This window comes from Patella vulgata, chromosome 4, assembly GCF_932274485.2.
Source record: "Patella vulgata chromosome 4, xgPatVulg1.2, whole genome shotgun sequence".
In the NCBI taxonomy this organism is placed as follows: domain Eukaryota; kingdom Metazoa; phylum Mollusca; class Gastropoda; family Patellidae; genus Patella; species Patella vulgata.
In genome coordinates this window covers 75,340,351-75,362,984 of record NC_065882.2, presented here as the reverse complement: position 1 = coordinate 75,362,984, position 22,634 = coordinate 75,340,351, and the positions used below count along the sequence as shown (strand labels likewise).

Here is a 22,634-nt window from a genome sequence, read left to right as displayed (position 1 = left end):
GTCCCAATCATTTGTCAATTAACTTATTACTGATTTGTAATTATATAAAAAGTTATAAGATCTGAAAAGGTACAATCACCATATAAACGTAAAAAGTATATTTGTATACATCAAGCTTCGATGAGCAAGAATGAATTTATTTAGCTGGGAACGTTCGGGTTTTTTTTTTCTTTTCTTATATCTTTTGTCGGAAATGTCGGAAATAAGAATGTCACAAACTGTTTAAATGTAGGAAATTACACTGTTTAGTTCCCTTGCCGTGGGTTTATTCTAAGGGGTAATGGAAAGAAAAGAATCCGATTTTTTGCCCAGTTTCGCTGCGCCCCTCCCCCTCTCTTTTTAAAAAAAATTCCTGTATCCGCCCAGTGTTAGGAAACTATTATGGGTTAACATCTTATTCTATATTGTTCGTGGGGGGGGGGGGCGGTGGCTAAGTGGGTAAGACGCAGTTCGCTAGCCTGGAGGTCGGGAGTTCGATCCCTGCATTGGCCGAGAAAGTTCATCCAGATTTTCCGACGTGGTTTCCCCCTTGTCAGTGATGCAGGATGGGGGGGGGCTGACAATGACAGCTGTCTAGTCGTTCGGAGGGGACAAAAAAACGAGATCCCATGCACACATTGGCGTGCATGTAAAAGATCCCTTGACAGTTGGATTTCGATATAAGAGTAGACCGTAGTGCCGCTGTTCGGGCAAAATTTGACTCATAGCACACTGTATGGCATATGCCCGTCTTCATTAGCCCAGTTCGGAGCAGAACAGTAGGACGTTAAACCCCATTTCATTTCATCTGACTTTATGATCGGGGGTTGGATGGCTGAATGGTTAGCGTGCGGCGCTGTATCATAAAGCCTGTCATTGAGTTAACTGGTGTGGTTTCGAATCCCTAGTTGTACGTGGCAAGGAGTAGGGTCGAATGTCCAACCTCGTGGGTTTTCTCCGGGTCCTCCGGTTTCCTCCCACTGCTAAAGACCGCTACGCGCAAGCGAATTATTGAAACAAAATTTAAAAAACCATATGTTAGTCCCGAAATGACCTAGTTTGTGTCGAGTTGACGTTAAACCCCATTTCTCTCTCTCTCTCTCTCTCTCTCTCTCTCTCTCTCTCTCGTGTTTATGATCAGCAGGACGTTCAACCCCATTTCATTTCATTTATATTCTTCGTCATGAGTTGCATATTGTCCTCATCCGGAAATCACTAGGGCTTCTAATTATTGTTGCCTAGATATGCAATGGCATTTCACAGATTCTCTGTTAAAATTGGTTTCTATCCAATTAAATATTACCAACAGGCTTCAATTCTTGAAAATGTCAGCTCAATAAAACAGATATGCCTAAGGTTTGAATTGAAATTGTCTTTGTGAAGAGTGTATTAAAATATTCGTGGAATTGTAGTGTGGGTCTTCTTCATATTCTGAATAAAATGCGCCTTTAGGTGTAAAAAACTCACCATGAATAACGTCACTAGAAGATTCGTACACATGATCATGCCAATATTTTCGCGATCCCTTGGGTTGCAATTTCCTGTCAATTTCAGTCCAATTAAAGGAGATTAGCCTAGAGTTACTATTTATTCTTTTGGATACCGAACCTACAATATTTATCTTTATAAATCTGAAATTATATTTGATTTAAAATCGTGTTGGGGGCATTTCAAATTGATAGTATCAAATTTTATCCACACAGAGAAAATTACATTTTAACATATTACGTTCTGAAGACCTTACAAAATATCGGCTCGCTTTTACCTATTTCGGGGATCACGTGGCTAAGTGGGTAAGACGCTGGCTCGCTAGCCTGGAGGTCGGGTGTTCGATCCCTGCATTGGCCGAGAAAGTTCATCTAGATTTTCTGGCGTGGTTTCCCCCTTGTCAGTGATGCAGGACGAAAGGCCTGACAAGGACAGCTGTCTAGTCGTTCGGATGGGACGAAAAACCGAGGTCCCGTGTATATATTGGAATGCACGTAAAAGATCTCCTGGCAGTTGGAATTCGATATAAGAGTAGGCGATAGTGCCGCTGCTCGGGCAAAATTTCCCTCATAGCACACTGTATGGCGTATGCCCGTCTTCATTAGTCCAGTATAGGAGCAGAACAGTAGGACGTTAAACCCCATTTCATTTCATTTTTACCTAATGTCCATTCACAGGCGGCGCCATTTCACTAGTCATTTTATCAACGATAATGGAACTGTAACCCGCAAATTTCTACAGCATCGGTGGTTGCCTTAAGGCATTCGCTGGTTCAACACGCGAAATAAATCGCCCGTGTGTGTTAGGCTTTAGGGGACGTCTGTGGGATATCACATGCACACTGTGCGTTATATCTTAACTTTCGATTAGCATTTACATAGTGTATAAAAGCTAAACATTTTATTGCTTGGAGAAAATTGACTCACTAGACATTTGATGAAAAGTTCAGGAAATCAATACCCAGGCAATATGTTTTAAATCTTCTTGAATTACAAGGTATAAAATTGAACCCACATAGCTAATACTGTTTTTGTTTTGATGCGTTTGTTGCTAGGCCTCGGTGGGTGTATCTAGGATTTTAGTCGTTTGGTTGGGACAGCAATGTACACATATAGGTGCTGGTACAAGAATCTTTGACAGTTTGAATTCGGTGAAGCGTAGGTGCCCCGCCCCCCTCACCCCCTCACCCGCCCCCACACACCTCAGAAAACCAGAACCCACTCAAAAAAGACCTACTGTTTTGACGAGACGTTAAACTCCATTCATATAGTTACTGAAGTCCAGTTAGGGGAGGCGAGGAAGAGTACTTCACTTTAGAACGGACAGATGGGACGGATCAAAACAGTAAAGCCTTATTTTTGTCCGATCATTCTTTTTGAGGATCGTTCCTTTCCTTGAACATCTTAGATTATGCATTACCGGACTGCTCATAATCTAGTTATCAGCAGTTTGTAAAATGACATCTAAATTCAAAATAGTATTACCTACTGTCTAAATCAGACGGGGTTGGATGACAACTGGTTAGCACGTGCGCGCTGTATCACACGGTCTATCATTGAATCAACTGACGTGGTTTCGATTCCCCGGTTGTACGTGACAAGGAGCTGGGTCGCCTGTCCATCCTCGTAGGTTTTCGCTGGTTCCTCCGGTTTCCTCCTACGCGCATGTGTTAGTCCTGAAATGGCCTAGTTTGTGTCGAATGGACGTTAAACCCCATTTTTCTCTCCCCCCCCCCCTCGTGTATTATTATTGTGTTTTTAAAGATACATTCCCACAAAAGTATTTATATGGCAGTTTTTGCCAATAAAAGTATGGCATATTTCGTATATATGAATAATAGAGACATCCACACTTACTAGAAAAATACTGGATTCCCTGAAAAACACCCATAGGGCGCCTTCAATAACAAACAACAGTTTAAATTAATTTCTACAAAAGAAGTAATACCATTCCGTTCTAAATAAATCTCATAACTTGACTGTGTCGAAAGGTTTTGTATGAAAATTCAAACGAGAAAACGATTTAAGTCATTAGATAAATTGGTTTATATAACCGACAAATTTGACCATCCTTTTAGTTCCAATTTCCAAATGCATTTATGAATGTCGATTGTGTGTATATCTGTACAATTGGGGTTAGATCTATTTTTTAAGGCCACCTCCAGATTTGGTCAAAGGTCACAAGATGTAAACAGCCCTAGCGCTAACCCCAACCCTAACCCTTTGTTACACAATTGGAGATTATCTAGGAAAATGTCACTTAACGCCAGTGGCACATAAAATTGATTAATACATCCTTAACATATAATGACACAGTGGCGCAGCTGGGTGCAGCCATATCCAAGTCATTAGTTATTACAGCTGGTATGTGTTACGTAATGTCCTTGGTCTTGTAAAGCAATCTGTGCTGAAAGCTTAACCTGGTATTATGTAATAACCAGCTGTTCTGAAATCTAACACCTACCCGTAGCTGATTGGTCAAAACTATCTATTCGATCGGGGCATAACCCATCCCTGACTGAATACTGGCCAATCAGGTCACAGTGTGTGGGTGTGGTATCTGGAATTCTCGGCTGGACATCGAACTTGTCCAGTACTATATAAGACCGGATCAAAACGATGGCGACAGAGGCTAGCTCACCCATGTCAATGGCTGACGCTTTTAAAAGCAGCCCTGCACCAAAGTTCTTTCCTGCGACAAAAAGGAGAGAAGAACAGACCCACGTCGTACTTGTGAGGTCACTGGAAGGTAAGGAATTGAAGAGTAAGTGGGGTATTATCATCATACCCGACATAAAGATCACAGTGCCGGGACATGTTAGACTTGCCCTAAAAAGTAGGTCTGACATGGACCTAGCGCTGGCCCAGAACCTACTTCTCGGTATGACCGTGACGGTGTCCGAACCCATCACCTTGTCTATTGATAAGGTGGTTGTTCATGGGATACCGGCCGAATATACCGGGGAGGAAATTCTGGAAGATCTTACAGAGAGGGGGTACCATGCTACCGAGGTATATCGGTTTAATGTGGCCCAGGGGATGGTTCGGGGAAGCGTCGCCCTATCCTTCAAGAAAGGTACCGCACCTGAGGCCCTTAAAATCGTGTACCTCAACCGCCGTACCCACCCCTATGTTCAGAGGGTGGGGCAGTGCGCCAACTGCCAGAAACTAGGACATACGGTAAAGTACTGTAAGGGAAAAACCGTATGCGCCCAATGCGGAGGAGAACACGCGGTGGCTGAGTGTAGGATGGGTAGCAAAATTAACTGCTCAAACTGCAAGGGCAGCCACGCAGCCAACTCCCCGCAATGCCCAAGAATACAAGCGACCAAAGCAGCGCTACGTCTGCAAAGCAAAGATAAACTTACCTTTAGGGAGGCAACCCAGCAAGTAAAGAACAAGGAGAGAGAAGCAAAAGTAGTCAGAGAACCTGTGGTGGAACCAAAACAAGCTCCAGCACCGACTCTCTCGACGTCCGATGCAACCCCCACCCCTAAAGGTAAAGACAAGAAGAAGAAAGAGGAGAAAACATCTACCAAACCTGTAGAGGTCAAACAGAAGACAAATCCATCCAAGAAGAAAGAAGAGGAACCGAAAACGAAGATTCATGAAGAACACTTCATTCCTAAATTTAAAACGGAAAGTGGCTTCATGAACTTCATGATCGAGTTCCTCAGGGTGGCCGTGTCCAATGAGGACCAAACTACCAAGATGGCAAGCCTACTCGGCAAAATAAAGACACACATGGTCAACGCCGATGTCCTGTGTGTCATGATTAATTCAATCAACACGGTAAAAAAAAGATCAAGAGAAGAAGACGACGAAGAAACCACAAAAGGCGATCAAACGGCAAACCTCGCACTCCGTAGAAGGATATCTCATTTTCGTCACTACAGCACTGGCGATATGCCCAGTTGCTTGCCGGTTTTAACACCAAAGACGAACACTAATGAGGTACCTCCTATGGAATGTGAAACGCCAATTGACAAATAAATAGACAAGACAGAGAGGCATCCATCCGGACAGTCAACATGGCGGGCCAGGTAAAAGTTCTACAACTAAACGTTAATGGACTGGCTCCCAGATGTGCTGAGCTGAGAAAATACATCACCCGCAACCCGAAAGATGTAATATGCCTCCAAGAAACCAAGCTACTACCAACCAAGAACGACATCTACTTGCCCGGATACACTTGTCAGAGAAGGGACAGACCGGGCAGCACGACACGTGGCGGCGGTCTTGCCATCTACGTCAGTGATAACTTAAATTATATTTCTGTTTCGCTTGACGTAGAGGACCCTCTAGAAGCAATGGGCATAGCCATCACATTGAGCAATAATACAAAATTGACAATAGTGAATGTCTATGTACCCCCAGATGTCACGAGAAAACCAGTTGACTTCCAGTCACTTCTCGACCAGCTTCCTCAGGGCGAATTTGTGTTTTGCGGGGATTTCAACGCAAAACACGTCCTGTGGGGGTCACCGAGGAATGACTGTCGGCGGATTAGCCTATGTATGCTCAACAATAGAAGAGAACGACCTGTGCGTACTGAACGACGAGAGCCATACTTTTGTTGGAGGAAATGCCCCACCTTCACACCTGGATCTCACGCTCTGTACGCTTGGTATGGCAAACCGCTGCGATTGGCAAGTACACGAAGATGAAACACTTGGCAGCGACCATCTACTGATAGAACTCTGCATCCAATGTGAAACAACCAGGGAAGTCTATAATGGGAAACCTAATTGGAAAATAAAAGAGGCTGATTGGGCTAACTTCCGTGTAGGCTGCCTTGGGTGGAAAGAAGAAGACATCATCGATGCCAACATCGACGTGTACGCAGCCAACATCACGAGTGCTATTATAGGTGCCGCAGACGACTCCATTCCCAAGACTTCTGGAGGGCAATCAAGGATTAGAAAACCTTGGTGGTCACCAGAATGTCAGAAGGCAGTTAACGAAAGAAAGAAGGCACTACGCCTACGGAAACACCACTACAATGAAGTCAATCACCAAAACTACCTGAAGTTGAAATACGCCGCAAGAGACACCATCCGGAAGGCACAAAGCGGACACTGGATGGCATTCTGTAATGCGTTGAATCAAAACACGCAAACAGGTGCCGTCTGGAAGAAGCTGAACGCCATGAACGGGAAGCGCAGATCATTCAACATACCAAACCTAAAGAATGGAGATGAGTACGTTACCAACGGCAATGAAAAGGCAGATCTACTTGCAAAAGCTTTCGCTGACGCAAGCAGGGACGAAAACCAATCACCAGAGTCTCTGAAGAGAAAGGAAATCTTTTACTCACAGCACCCTTCATTGGAAATTGAACCTAATGAAGGGGCTAAACCAATCAATCTACCCTTCTCTGTGGAGGAGTTAAATAAGGCTCTTTCCCTCAAGAAGGATAGTGCGGCCGGTGAGGACAAAGTAAAGTACTCGATGCTCAAACATCTGCCTAGAAACGCCACAAGGATACTACTAAACTTCTTCAACACATCCTGGCTGGCAGGAGAGGTACCTAAAGAATGGCGGAAAGCCAACGTCATCCCTCTTCCAAAACCAGGTAAAGAGAGAACAAAGGCAGAGTCCTATCGACCAGTAAGTTTGACATCCACACTGTGCAAAACCTTGGAAACAATGGTTAACATACGACTACAGTTTTATCTGGAGAGCAACCGACTGATCGACGGGTTCAGGAAAGGGCGTTCAACAACGGACCACTTGGTGAGACTACAGCAAGTCATGTCGCAGGCACTCCTCTCTGGGAACCTGTTATGTGTCGTGTTCGTAGATTTAACTAAGGCTTTCGATTTAGTCTGGCTAGACGGGCTGCTCTTCAAGTTAGGACGTATTGGTATAACGGGCAATATGTTTCGGTGGATCAAAAGCTTTCTGAGCGATAGAAGGATACAGGTGAATGTTGGCAGATTCCTGAGTGGCGTGCAAACATTAGAAAATGGCACGCCTCAGGGGTCGGTTATCAGTCCCACTCTCTTCAATATCATGATCAACGACATACAGAAATCTTCCTACCTCGACGCCAAAACTGAGTTAGCTAAATTTCCTGATGACAGTACCATATGGAGGAAAGGGGGGAACTTCTGTGAACTACAAAAGAAAATGCAGAAGGCCTTAGACAAATTCATGGCATGGGCAAACGATTGGGGATTCAAAGTCTCGGAGAAGAAAACAGTCGGCAAGCTTGTAAGCAGGGATAGAGGGATAAGCAGAATGACTCTGTGTATGAACGGGAAAACCATCGAGTTTAAAGACCAAACCAAGTTCCTTGGCGTAACCTGGAAACCGCACATCGACGAGACTGTAGATAGATGCACCAAAATCCTAAACTTAATGAGGAAAATAACGGGCAGCACTTGGGGGGCCAACAGAGTCACACTAATGATGGTGTATCGTGCTCTAATACGATCTGTATTAGACTACGGCTCTCTGGCCTTCATGAACTGCGCGCCATTACTCTTAAGGAAGCTTGACACCATCCAATACAAAGCTCTGTGTATTGCGACTGGCGTAGGGCAAGGGACTGGGAGAGAGGCACTACTGCAGGAAGTCATGGAGTTGCCCCTATCCCTAAGAAGAAAAGAACTAGCGACAAGGTACTGGGCTAAGATCTCGCAACTGGGCGAAAGATCCCCAACCCTTGTCAGTCTACAAAATACAAGATATGTGAGAGATCCTAGAAAGAAAAGCTTCGGCCAGGGTATCAGGGAAACAATCAAGGAACTGCGACTGGGGGAGCTCGTGATAAATAAACACGACCCCCCAGTGATCGCCCCTTGGACGCTCCCTATACCGCCGGTTAATCTAGATCTACTACAGAAAGCCGACATGAAAAACAACCCCACTGCTGCACGTGCTTTCTCTCTAGAACACCTGGAAGACAACTGGCCGTCTGATGACTGGGACCATGTGTACACGGATGGCTCACGCAATCCTGAAAGGGGCACCAGCTCGTTTGGAATATACCTGCCAAACGGGGAACAGGGAATAAGCAGGAAACTGCCCAATAACTGTTCGGTGTACACTGCAAAGCTTGTGGCCATTCGTGACGCTATATCATGGATTTCCCATCAAAAGACTAGTAAGTTCGTCATTCCAAGCGACTCCCTGAGCAGTCTGATTTCAATCCAAAATGACAACTCGGACTCAAGACCAGAAGTTATTTTGGAAATCAGGCAGCTGTACCAGAGGGTTTTAGAGAAGGGAAGCAAAGTAGAACTCGTGTGGATTCCATCACATGTCAACATTAGAGGAAACGAGGAGGCAGATCGACTCGCCAATGAAGGTCTCAAGGACACAGCACCACTCCGCACCATAGACTACAGCACCACGGAAATCTACAGTATGATCAAAAGACACGTCAATTCAATCTGGGAATTAAATCTCGTTGAACTTGACACATACAGATTCCGGCTGGATGACAAAATCTACACAACGACAACACTCAATCACCCTAGAAGAGATATTTGTAGACTTATATCGAAGCTAAGGGTGAAAGAGCGGCTGCGAGACTACAAACACCAAGTCATCATCTGTGAGTGCGGAGAAGAATGTACCACCAACAATGTCCTGGTAGACTGCGAGGTAAACAAGGAGGAGAGAAGGGAACTAGTGAGAACAATGGAGTCCAACAACATACCATTCAACACTAAGAACCTACTCTTCCCGAGACCAGATCTGAAACTGCAAATCTTCGACAAATCCACGCCCTAATGGACACAGTTGGACTAAGTAGAATAGTGAAGTAAGAGGGGGTCACGGTTAGACGGGCCCGGCATCTAAACACTAAACTACATAGGGGATTTATACCAAACTGGCAGGATAGTAGAGTAAGGGGGGGTCACGATCAGACGGACTCGGCATCTAAACACTATTCCACCAAAAACAGACACCAAACCTACATAGTGGGATAGTGGAGTAAGGGGAGGTCACGATAAGACGGGCCTGGCACCTAAACACAAACCCCACAAAGATGACATCTACCAAACTAGCAGGATAGTGGAGTAAGGGGGAGTTACGGTCAGACGAACTTGGCACCTAAACACTATTCCGCAAATAAAACTGATACCAAACCCAGAGAGTGGGATAGTGGAGTAAGGGGAGGCCACGATAAGACGGGCCTGGCACCTAAACACTAACCCCAAACGATGACATCTACCAATCCAGAAGCAGACGAGATCATCTACCAAACGATATGTTTTATATTAAATAAAGGGAAGAACTTCCCACTAAACCAAATCCATGGCCTAAGGCCAAATGGAAAGATTGCAAAATCATATTCTAAAAAACAGGAATCAGCTTCGGCTCTCCTATGTCTTGTCTACGATATCACTTATGTGGAAGCAGACGTTAAACACCAAGAACGAACGAACGATTGTTGTGAATCCAGACCAAAGAGCCGAGCTGGAAACCGGGAGCTACAATACAAGGAACCATTAACGAAGTATTATTTAAGAAGTCTTGTACATGATATGCTTGAAGAAGTATTATATGAAGTTTAAACCAGTGTTGTCATCCAAAAACGATTCAAAGAACGAAAAATGTAACACCCTACTCAAACCCTAACGCATAATCTCGTCAACAATCACGTGCCCTAACCTTATTTACATTTAAGAGACTTTGACGAAATCTGTAGGTGGCCCTAAAGGCTCAATACCACTCTTGTTGTAACTGAATAATATGTCCCAATCTTTATTCTGGTCAACAAATTGTACTATTTTACAATATTCCAATTAATTGATGATACAAATTTCATCTTAAGACACCTAATTTAAAAAATTGGAAAAATTCAACTAAATGATTTGAAAAGCCTGACGTAAAGCTTTTCAAATGTGACTTGGATTTAAAAATAGTTTTGAACCCTCTGGACAAGTAAAATAGGATGTGATGGATAATTTACACAACAGGTAGGACACTAACACATCTAGTACTTAGAATAAGGCTATTTTTTTTATTTTCTGGAGCTGTCAAGCCAGCAAGAGTGTTATTGTCCCTTTAAGAAATAGCTTAGCTGACATTTGGGGCATAAACCATCCGGTTCAGGGTTATACTACTTCCGGTTCAGGGTTCTATCCGGGTAAACCGTTAGTCCAAATTATGAAAAGATTAAAGTATTTTTTTCTTTGTATAGTTTTATTTGGAGTCAGAATGTATGCTTTAGTGATAGCCCTTCTCACACCACCAGACATATTTGTATACATAAAGAAAACCAAAATAAGGTGTTTCTTTAGGTCTAAAATCTTATCTAAATTATTAATTAGACATTATTCTACTTACCAAGACCATAATTGCTAGCCTGTGATATTTAGAGGATTTGAATACATTTTGTGATGGATGATTTAACATAAAAATGGATAATCGAGACTTTGTTTATTATCGTATCTATTTTTAAACTGTTATAGCGAGAACTATCAGCTCTTTATCTAATCTTACCTAATGCCCTTTTAATATTACTTAATTGCCTGGGGGTTAATATTTGTATTGTTTGTCAACTAAATAATAAATAATATATCACAAAGCAAGTCGTTTTAATAATAACAATTTAAAAAAATATATCATTTGAGTCTCGGTTTGGATAGCCCCAGGAAAACATATTTAAAATAAAATAGTCTTGTCTGGATGTCTTTTAAGAGTTATACAAGAAATCAAACCAGGAGGCCTAGATACATGATATGCTACAAATATTAAACTCTTCTCTTTCCTATATAGGGGATCACGTGGCTAAGTGGGTAAGACGCTGGCTCGCTAGCCTCGAGGTCGGGTGTTCGATCCCTATATTTTCCGAGAAAGTTCATCCAGATTTTCCGGCGTGGTTCCCCCTTGTCAGTGATGCAGGACGGAGGGCCTGACAAGGACAGCTGTCTAGTCCTTCGGATGATACAAAAAACCGAGGTCCCGTGTATACATTGGAATGCATGTAAAAGATCCTTGGCAGTTGGAATTCGATATAAGAGTAGGCGATAGTACCACTGCCCGGGCAAAATTTCCCTCATTGCACACTGTATGGCGTATGCCCGTCTTAATTAGCCCAGTATAGGAGCAGAACAGTAGGACGTTAAACCCCATTTACTTTCATTTCATTTCTATCCTATATAGCGCACGTCATCATAGAAATAAACCTGATCGAATATTAGTCTCAATGTAACTGTTTTGTCTTAATCCGACCCTGGTTCATTGTGTAACCCCAACTGATTGGTTGAATGCTATTGGTACAAATCTTTATTATCTACATGTATTCAAAAAATTATTTTTTCTCGATTTGTAAGGTTTTTAGTAACTAGTTTGAAAAGATTGCTTTTTAATTCTAATGTATTGGATTTGTGTCAGATATATATAATATACTTGTTCGTTGATGCTAAAATTTGAGACTCACCATAGTTCGAAATATTCCAATGAAACGTATTTGAAATGTAAATGACCAATATACGGTGGCTCATAAGGGACATGAAAAATAATATAATTTGGTTTTTTTTAATTATATTAAAATTGACTTGGGTGAAAATTATAAAAAACAAATTATATTAAAATTGACTTGGGTGAAAATTATAAAAAACAAATTATATTAAAATTGACTTGGGTGAAAATTAAAATTGACTTGGGTGAAAATTATAAAAAAACAAATTATATTATTTTTCATGTCCCTTATCAGCCACCGTACCAATAGATGTTTTGTTGGGGTTTTTTTTAAGAACAATGTATCTACATTCCCATTACTAATCACCATTACTTCTAAATATGTACCGATTACAAACATAACATATTCGAGACAAGGACAGAGCACACAAGTGCGTTTTGTCTAAAATCATTTTTGCCCTCGAGAAATAAACAAAATTCAAATAAAATTGGTGTGGCCTAAGTTATTATATTTTAGACCGAAGGTGAGTAATTTATTTGTCGAGTAGCAAAAATAGTTTTATTCCCCCTGACCCAGATGACTCTAACGTGTCTAATATATTTTAGAAAGGTGTAACTACATTCCTATTACTAATTATAACATCATTACGTATGGTTTAATGGTCGAGAGCGAGACATTAAGTAATATATTGATACTTCACGACGCGTTAAGCGGCCCATATTATTGATGTCAATTTTATTGAAGCAAATTTCGGTTTCCCACACACATTCAATTATATTGTCTCAATATTCATTCTAAGGAAAGCAGCAATCATGAACGGAACTATTTGTTTAGCATTAGCTATGGCAGTTCCAAGTCCCAAGAAAAGGAAAAGACGTTGCAAATAAAAATGACGGTTTATCAATAAAAAATCTACGGACTTTTGATTTCTTCAATCATATTGACATCAATTATTTCGAGCTTCAATATCGCATACACACGTTCAATATAATTGTCAATATCAATTATTGACAATATTATTGACAATTATATTGAGCGTGTGTGGGCCGCTTAAGCCGAGTGTTGTTTCAATATATTACGCAATGTCTTTAGCTCGAGACCATTAAACAACTTAAAATACAGACACTATCCCTCACGTGCTTTTCTGAAATACGTCACGCGAGTCCAATATTTCATCTAGTATAGATAATGTACGATTGGCAAATTGCCCGTACATTATTGGAAATAATGGTACGCCAACATCAAAGGATTTCGTCACATGTCTATTTTAATTCTAAAAAATGTACTGATTACAAACGTAACATATTGGAGTCAAGTGCTTTTTGTTTAAAATCATTTGTGCCCACGAGAAATAAGAAACAAAATTTCAATATGTGTTTTTGAAGAAAACAAAATTCAAATAAAATTGACGTGGCCTAAGTTATTATATTTTAGACCGAAGGTGAGTAATCTATTTGTTCAGGAGCAAAAATAGTTTTATTTCCCCTGACCCAGATGACCCTAACATATCTAATACGATGAGCTAGTGTGTGTGTGTGTGTGTGAGAGAGAGAGAGAGAGAGAGAGAGAGAGGGAGGGGGTAACGTTCACTCGACACAAACCAGGTCTTTTCGGGACTAACATGTGGTTCAGTTTTATTTCAATAATTCGCTTGCGCGTAGCAGTGGGAGGAAACCGGAGAGGACCCGGAGAAAACCCACGAGGTTGGACAGGCGACCCTACTACTTGTCACATACGACCGGGGAATCGAAACCACGCCAGTTGACAGAATGACAAACCTCATGATACAGCGCGCACGTGCTAACCATTCTGCCATCCAGCCCCACTAGTGTAAGAATGAGAGAAACTAATAATAAAGATTTAGGATTGTGTAAGTAATGCGTGAAATGTATTCATTAAATGTATCAGTTTAGAGAAAACGGTAATGACGCGACTAAGTAAAGTTACAGTAATCACGCGTACTACAAAAATTCTCTTTACTAAGGCGTTAAAATTACAATTTGTTCTCTTAAACTACTAAACATACTTCTCATCTAAGATGGTGAAGGTTCTCTCTAATACGACGCCATCATAAGAAAGGTATCTCTTATAAAATGAAATGAAATGAAATGGGGTTTAACGTCCTACTGTTCTGCTGTTCTGCTCCGAACTGGGCTAATGAAGACGGGCATACGCCATACAGTGTGCTATGAGGGAAATTTTTCCCGGACAGCGGCACTACGGCCTACGCTTATATCGAATTCCAACTGTCAAGGGATCTTTTACGTGCACGCCAATCTGTACATCGGACCTCGGTTTTTCGTCCCGTCCCATCCGAAGGACTAGACACCTGTCCTTGTCAGGCCCTCCGCCCTGCATCACTGACAAGGGGAACCACGCCGGAAAATCTAGATGAACTTTCTCGGCCAATGCAGGGATCGAAAACCCGACCTCCAGGCTAGCGAGCGAGCGTCTTACCCAGTAGTGTTTTGATCAATTATGACGCTATAGGTGAGGAGCAACATGTTTGGTCTACTGTCTGGGCACTAGTATGATACAAACACGCCCTAAAGTCAGACGTTTAGATTGTATTACACAAGCGGGGAGATTCCATACAAATCATTGTGTTGTTTTTCATCATAATACACCGTATAACGCTAAGAATGCAACTTAAGTGCGTACATGTACTCCGCATCGCGTCTGTCGTAAAATAACGGCCCCTTCCACTTCAAGACCATAATCAAACACCCAAGACACTGCATCTTCAGTAGAAGGTTTGATCTCGCCTTAACTCCATACATCTCGTCAACGAGTAGTCGTTGCTTCAGGAACATGAAGATACTGGTGCTATCAGTTATTTAAAGGCTCAATACCACTCTTGTTGTAACTGAATAATATGTCCCAATCTTTATTCTGGTCAACAAATTGTACTATTTTACAATATTTCAATTAATTGATGATACAAATTTCATCTTAACACACCTAATTTAAAAATTGGAAAAATTCAACTAAATGATTTGAAAAGCCTAACGTAAACCTTTTCAAATGTGACTTGGATTTTAATATATTTTCGAACCCTCTGGACAAGTAAAATAGGGTGTAATGGATAATTTACACAACAGGTAGGACACTTAAACATCTAGTACTTAGAATAAGGCTATTTTTTATTTTCTGGAGCTGTCAAGCCAGCAAGAGTGTTATTGTCCCTTTAAGGCGCTGTCTCGCTAACAACACCAAGTTGGCGAGTTCGGTCCCGTTGTTTACCGAGAAAGTTTGGATTTCCTGGCGTGGTTTCCCTGCGTCTGTTGGGCCGTCTGGTGGGCCTATCAAGGAATAATCTCTGGTTGTCCCTTTAAAACTAATTCATCGGTTCAGTAATTCAATGATAATTTCACATGTCATTTAAAGGAAATGTAATGGAGAGAAAGAGAGAGAGAGAGAGAGGGGAAGAGAGAGAGAGAGAGGGGGGGGTAACGTCCACTCGACACAAACATGGTTCAATTGTATTTCAATAATTCGCATGCGCGGAGGGGTCTTTAGCAGTGGGAGAAAGCCGGAGGAACCTGAGAAAACCCACGAGATTTGACAGGCGATCCTATCCCTTGTCACGTACAACCGGGAAATCGAATCGACGCCAGTTGATTCAATGGCCAAACCTTATGATACAACGCTCACGCACTAACCATTCGGTCACCCAAGCACCCCACCCCCACACCATAGTCACTTAAATAATTACGCATATCATTTAAAGAAAGTGTAATAAAAGGACGATTAGACAAATTATACTCGCATTCTACAAAAAAAAATCACCCTTTGTGTCTGAATCATTCCTGATTTACGAAATGTGTCTACGAGTACATGGGTGGATTATTTGAAAATAATTTAAATATTGATAAACAAAGATAAATATAAAATATATGAAGCTTGTCTGGTTAATATTGACATTAAAGACACATTATGTAATATATATATAATAGGTCCAAAGAAGATAACGAAAAATGAATATTGACAATTTCAGACAAATTGCTTAATTCTGAACGAAGGTACGAGTGTTTGCAGTTTTGACAAGATATAGTGAATATAGTCTGGATTTTCAAATACATAAAAGTCTCGATTATCCATTTTAATGTTAAATTATTATCTGGCGCGTGTGTTCTAATTCATGCAATATCCCAGCCACCCGATTGCCCAGATAATTGATTATGAGCTTGTCATGTAAATAAATGCCTAAATAATAATTTATATAACACCTGAAGCCAGACAAAAACACCCGTAATAGGCAGAAGCAGCTCTTGTGTAATACATTTTTATTGTTTATATATACATGTATTCACTGATATGAGTTTGCAATATATGGGTGGGGTTATATTTAATTTATTATTATCTATATATTTTCAATTTACATCTGTATATATATTTTGGGGGCTACGCCTGTAATAAACGTCAAAAGTTCAAAGTCAATTTAGATGCAGTCACATTGCATTATAAATGTTTTTTCGACTCATTTTCGTCTATTTTTAAGGTTAAGAGAATAGAGTTATACGTCCTTTTAATATGTATTAAATTTCTCTTCAATATGGTCTTTTATTATATAACGAAATGAAATGAAATGGGGTTTAACGTCCTACTCCGAACTGGGCTAATGAAGATTGACATACGCAATACAATGTGCTATTAGGAAAATTTTGCCCGGACAGTGGCACTACGGTCTACCCTTATATCGAATTCCAACTGTCAAGGGATCGCCAATGTGTACATGGGACCTCGCTTTTTCGTCCCATCTGAACGACTAGACAGCTGTTCTTGTCAGGCCCTCCGTCCTGCATCACTGATAAGGGGGAAGCACGCCGGAAATTCCGGATGAATTTTCTCGGCCAATGCAGGGATAGAACACCCGACCTCCAGGCTAGCGAGCCAGCGTCGTACCCATTTAGCCACCGTGATCCCCATATTGTATAACGACAATAATGGTTAAATATAACAGATTTTGCTCTTAGTCTACTTTTATAATCACGTCTATCAATTATTAAATAAACACTTACATTGTTTGTGGTTGCCTCTTCCATTCCAATATTACTTTTCTTCACGTGTTCAAAAACATCTCTATTTATCAGTAAAAAAAATGTCTAAATTTTGATATAAAAAAAAACAATTCATATTGACAGCACTAGATTATGAATTCTTCCAATTTCAATTTCTTTTATCAATATTCAACATCAATCCTCAAATAAAACATTTAATATTTGTTACTGCTAATTTAGTGTGTTGTGTTGAGAACCTCGTGTCTCTAGTTTTTTTAAAATTCCAAAATAAATTCTGTAAGTTTTATTACGATGATCAATATCGACAAATGTTTTATCTTCTGACATTTTTCATCCCAAATGTAATACGCTCGTTATATCCATAAAAATAAATCTTCTAAACTTTTGAACACAAATCAGCTTTAATCATGTAGAACATCATCATTGATCTTTCGGCTTCCATGCAAAGAAGCCATTTTGTGTTATGATAACCATCAAAGTATTAAATATATTTTCTATCTTCAATAGTTCGGAAAGGTCTTTTTAACAACATGCCTCCTAGCCATCGGTATAATTACGACTGCCTGGTTGATCACAAGTAAACACCCACGTTTTGTCTTCGATCAATGAGTCATTTGGATGGTTTTGCCAGACAATCTTAGTGCAATCTGCGCTAGCTTACGTACATCTTATTTTCTTTTCCTTTGATGACTGACGTATCTGTAGTAGAAAAATATCTTATGCAGCACAAATCCATTACAGTGTCATTCATCTTTTCACGCCACCGACGTAAGAATGACAAGTTGTGCTTTTTGCGCGCATTATCGTGAGTTAAAGGGATAAGATCGTCATAATTGAAGCTCTTTACGGTGTTTTGAAGTTCCAAATTAGATTTACCCAGAAACTTTCCGGAGAAAAAAAAAGCTAGACACAATGTCAGAAAATGTTGATCTTTGAAAGGAATGGTGATTTTTGTTTGTTGAGACCTAATGGTTATATTTTCTAGTTAGATTATCGACAGAACTGTCCAAATAATTCCTAAATTTACGTGAAATCCTTGGAATATAGGGCATACTTCTTCAAGGGGAACTTAAAGTTACAATTTCATATTTTTAAGTTATATTTTTTAAATGTATTAAAATAAAGCCCTAAAATAGATGGTATCTATAAACAGCCCTACATTGTTAAAGAATAATCCTATTAATCCTATAATTCACTATTGCCAGTTGAGAAATTGGCAAAGATATCATTTTCAACTTCAAATTCAAACGTTTGAAGATAGCTATTCTATGGTGGGGAATAGGAAAACAAGGGAAGTAATTGTGTTATTATTTCCGGTGTGAAGATTTTTAAGTGTGAGAAAGATAACCTATGATCGTATAACAGTGAGTTGACAACCTATTGAGCAAAAGACATAGAAATAATTATGTTTTGACTTTCTTAGAAAATATGAAATTGTAACTTTAAGCACTTGCAGATATTTAAATCTATATTCCATTCTGAATGTGGGAGGTGCCGTGGTGTAACGCATGGGCTTTAGACCATAAAATCTGTCGTTGAGTCAAGTGGCGTGGTTTCGATCCCAAGGCTGTTCGTGACAAGGAACTTCGTGGATTGTTTCCGGGTTCTCCTGTCTCCTCCCAATACTAGGGGTCCTTAAATCTCTCTCTCTCTCTCTCTCTCTCTCTCTCTCTCCCCTCACTCTCCCTCTCTGGCAGTTTCCTAGTGTACGAGAGATTCACAGAAGAGAATAAAAATTAAGCAACAAATTGACACGCTGGTTGTCACGTCACTGGGAAACTGTCAGTTCCTGTGGAAAAAAATAGAGAAAACTGAAATTCTACAACTGATGAAGACAGTGGCGGATCTACGTGATTGGGGCTTTGTTATGAGGTTCCTTCGCAACCAGCAACGAGCTTTGGCACCACTAATATCTTCGTCAATGGAGTTGTCCAATGACAGCTCACCATAAATGTTTAAAGGAAGCAAGTTTCTAACTCGAATCGCGTGCTAGAATGCTTTCGATCGCCATTTGTAATGAAGTCATTCGAGGAACGATCTTAAACATGCCCGACAGGAGAATACTATCGGTGTAGACTGAAATAACCAGACGCCAAAGACTGCCATTTAATTATATACATTATTATATGCAACATAAAAGGAACATCTTTTAGTCGTTGGTATGGGACCAAAAACCTCAGAGACTGTTGTTTCTCGTTGGTTTAGACTAAGTGTCATATAATAATTATGATGATTATTAGGGTATAATAGGCAATGCATACGTCAAATGTTTATTCGTGGACTTCAAATTCTGTGGTAGCCACGAAAACGAGTCATAAACCAAGCCGGTACCTTCCAAAAGAGAAGGTATGTATTCAGTCTAACAATGACAGATTGAATTCGATAATGACTGGGCTAAAATTACCCTCATAGCAAACTGATTGACCTACGAGGCCTCATGTTTTGAAATAATCAATGTGACTACACAAAAGTCTGGTTGAAAGAGACTAGGGTGATTGAAACACTAATCTCGTAATCGAAAGCAAAGGAGAGGTTTTTCGATATGTTAACGTACTGTTTAAGAAACCACCAATTAACTGCTACTAACAGGAAATTTGATATATTTCTTTATTTGTTATATGCCATGTGAAGTTTAGCATACCTGTACTTAATATAACATATCTGTATTAATTAAGAAAAACTACCTTGGGATGAATTTATCATTAGCCACGTGTGTTGATGTGATAATGTTGCATCTTCCAAATTCCTCTCACGGTATATCGATTAAAGGCGTTAGAAACACGATAACAGAATCTTGACACAATTCACGGTTGTACTTTCGCTCAGAAATTCAGTGAAGGTGATAACAGTAGTTTTATTTTTTTAAAAAAACATACCCACTCCATCAGAACGTGATAACAGCAGTCTGGTAACAAAACCGTACCCAAATCATTAGAACTATCTAATATACTCTTCCATTTCGGTACCTTCCTAGGTGTTTCCATCTCATTGGCCCCTATTTGTAGAAAGCGGATATACACTAATCATTGGAAAATTTCACTTCTCTGAAAAATGTGAAACATGCTAGTAAATTGAGTCGGAATGCGCAAATTCTAATAATGAGCTACAGCCAAAACGATTGAAAATATTGATTTTGATCGAAATTGAGGTTTTCACAAAATTGAGTCTATAAATATACTATCTATCGACCCAAAAGATTAAAATAGCAATAAAACATTTTTATTTGGACGTTTTGTAAGAGTACCGTATTCTTAAATCTTTCTTTTTTCTTAAAATTCTCAACGAAATTAGTTTTTTTCGACCCATGCAGCGGGACGACCTGTCAATCTCCGTACGTAATAATTGGCATCTAGTTTATAAATATTGCCAAAGTATTACCGATAATACTGTTTGAATGGCATTTAGTAATTGAACACATTAAAAATAAACTATCATTTTGCTTGATAACGACAAGAGAATCATTGTTGAAACGTAGCTTTAATAGAAATACAGTAATTGTTATCCATAGAACTGTTGTGTTTATTTTTTATTACCGATAATCCCAATTTTAACGAATACAAACGAGTTTTAAAACCCATACAACATGTCAAAATTCTCGGCCCAGACACTCCGCATTGTTTTATCATGGCTGCGTTCTTCGTTCTATCTGTGGTTCAGATTCTGATACTGAAACCCCATTTAATTGAGTCGTGTGACGAAGATAACACAAAACACGTATAGCTGTGGCGACTTCTTTGATAATCGAGAAACTAAACTTGATTACTCAATCAACAATCTTAATCTCCCGAGCATTAACACAAAGGTGCTAATTAAGTGATGAAATTAACAGAATATATTCACATAAAAGTTATAATATACAAAACCTATAGCACTTATATATGAACTATACTCTTTTGTTCTAAATTATAACACCGAAAGAAATATTAAACGAAAAATAACAAATATATGGCGTGGTTTCCATGTGATTTTGTTATAGAACATACAGACATCTTTAACTTGCTTTTTCCTAAAACTACCTTTTCCGACTTGGGCAACTTCAAACGGACATAGCTCAGTCAATTTTCACTCGATTCATACCAACCATGCATCAATTTGAAGGTATTAACGCAATTTTCAAAATTTCCTCATTGCGATTCAATTTGCCCCCACGGGTTACAAATGTCTTTATAAATGGATGTTTTGGGGTTTTTTTTATAAATAAATGAAATTATGCCTCCTTTTTAATCGGATTTTAAACGACATAATTAAAGCTCGATTTTCATTTATTTAAGTCGCACTTTCGAACAAATCTAGTACAAAGCTTTGTCGAAAAAAGCTGTAGGAATTAGACACATAATTCTTCTTTCAATAGAAAATTAATTTTCGGAAAGCCAACAAGTTGTAATCAACAAATGGTTCAATTTTATTTCAATAACTTGTTGGCTCATAGGGGTCTTTAGCAGTGGGAAGATAGGCGACCATACTCCTTGTCATGTACAAGCGGGGAATCGAAGCTACGCCACTTGACTCAATGACAGACCTTCTGATCCAACGCGCACGCTTCAAACTGTCTTGGTGGAAGTAATAATTATTTTCAAAATTGTTTAACGAAGGCGTAATTTACTTTCAGACATAGATCACAACATTGGCTCTAGATAAGATTCCAAGTTGTTAATCAATTTTGTTCCGGTTATTGGTTGGGTCTATTTAGTTAAGCTATTCTTTATTATCTCAAATCTGTGATTGGTTAAAGCATGGAAAGTTTGTGAACGGAGACTGTGTTATACCAACTGGCCTTATTTCAATATTGGGTCAGATAATTCAATAACCTAGGATTGCAATTGGGGCAAGTAATTGAATAACAACGTGATCGCGACAGTTACAGAAACAGTCTATTCAAGAATAGAATTTCCACAAGTATCATCGACATCAATCGGCAAAGAGTTCTACATCTTCTAATTTCCTTTGCCATTAATAACTAATATATTTGTTTTAGCTGTTGGCGTGTTCGTTAGTATTGTGTAACGCTTGTCTCTCGAAGATGGCAGTTCTAGTACTTCTAGTTCAATTTATTTATGTTAGAAATACAGATTCTGGAATCATCAGGGTAGTTATATATAGAACACAATTCTATGGAGAGAGAGAGAGAGAGAGAGAGAGAGAGAACTGGGGTTTAACGTCTACTCGACGACACAAACTAGGTCATTTCGGGACTAACATATGGTCTAATTTTATTTCAATGATTCGCTTGCGCGTAGGGGTCTTTAGCAGTGGGAGGAAACCGGAGAAAACTCACGAGGTTGGACAGGCGAGCCTACTCCTTGTCACGTACAACCGGGGATTCGAAACCACGCCAGTTGACTCAATGACAGGCCGTATGATACAGCACGCACTTGCTAAACATTCGGCCATCCAACCCCCCACAATTATATGGTACAAGTACTGTTTATTACTGGGCGATGTTTTGTGTTATTTAATGTGCTTTGCTTTACATATATAAGGGGTCTGTTTTATATTACATTACTCTCATTAACCCTGATCATTTTTTAAAAATAATTTTATTGATTAGTGACATGCGTCTGATCGGTTATCATTAATACCCCGGTCAGACCGGGGTGGCGTCCTTACTGCGCTGCTACGGCGCGTCAAGATCGTCAGAAGCGTTGTAAAAGCGTGGTGGAAACGCCAGATATCGTGCTGTGAGAATGCGACTTTTTTCAAGTTTGTAAATTTTTAGGACATTTTCTTGCGTTGTGTTTACGTTTGCCGGCGATCTTTATACAT

At 39.8% G+C, this 22,634-nt stretch overlaps 1 protein-coding gene across 1 annotated transcript in view; it reads right to left on the bottom strand.

Moving 5' to 3' along the window:
* LOC126819307 (pyrokinin-1 receptor) overlaps nucleotides 1-17,399 on the bottom strand; it is a 40,194-nt gene extending 22,795 nt beyond the window's left edge. Inside the window, exon 1 of the mRNA XM_056100717.1 lies at nucleotides 16,872-17,399. The gene's annotated coding sequence lies outside the window, so the exon portion shown is untranslated. The remainder of the gene's footprint in view (nucleotides 1-16,871) is intronic.
* Nucleotides 17,400-22,634: the final 5,235 nt, after the last annotated feature.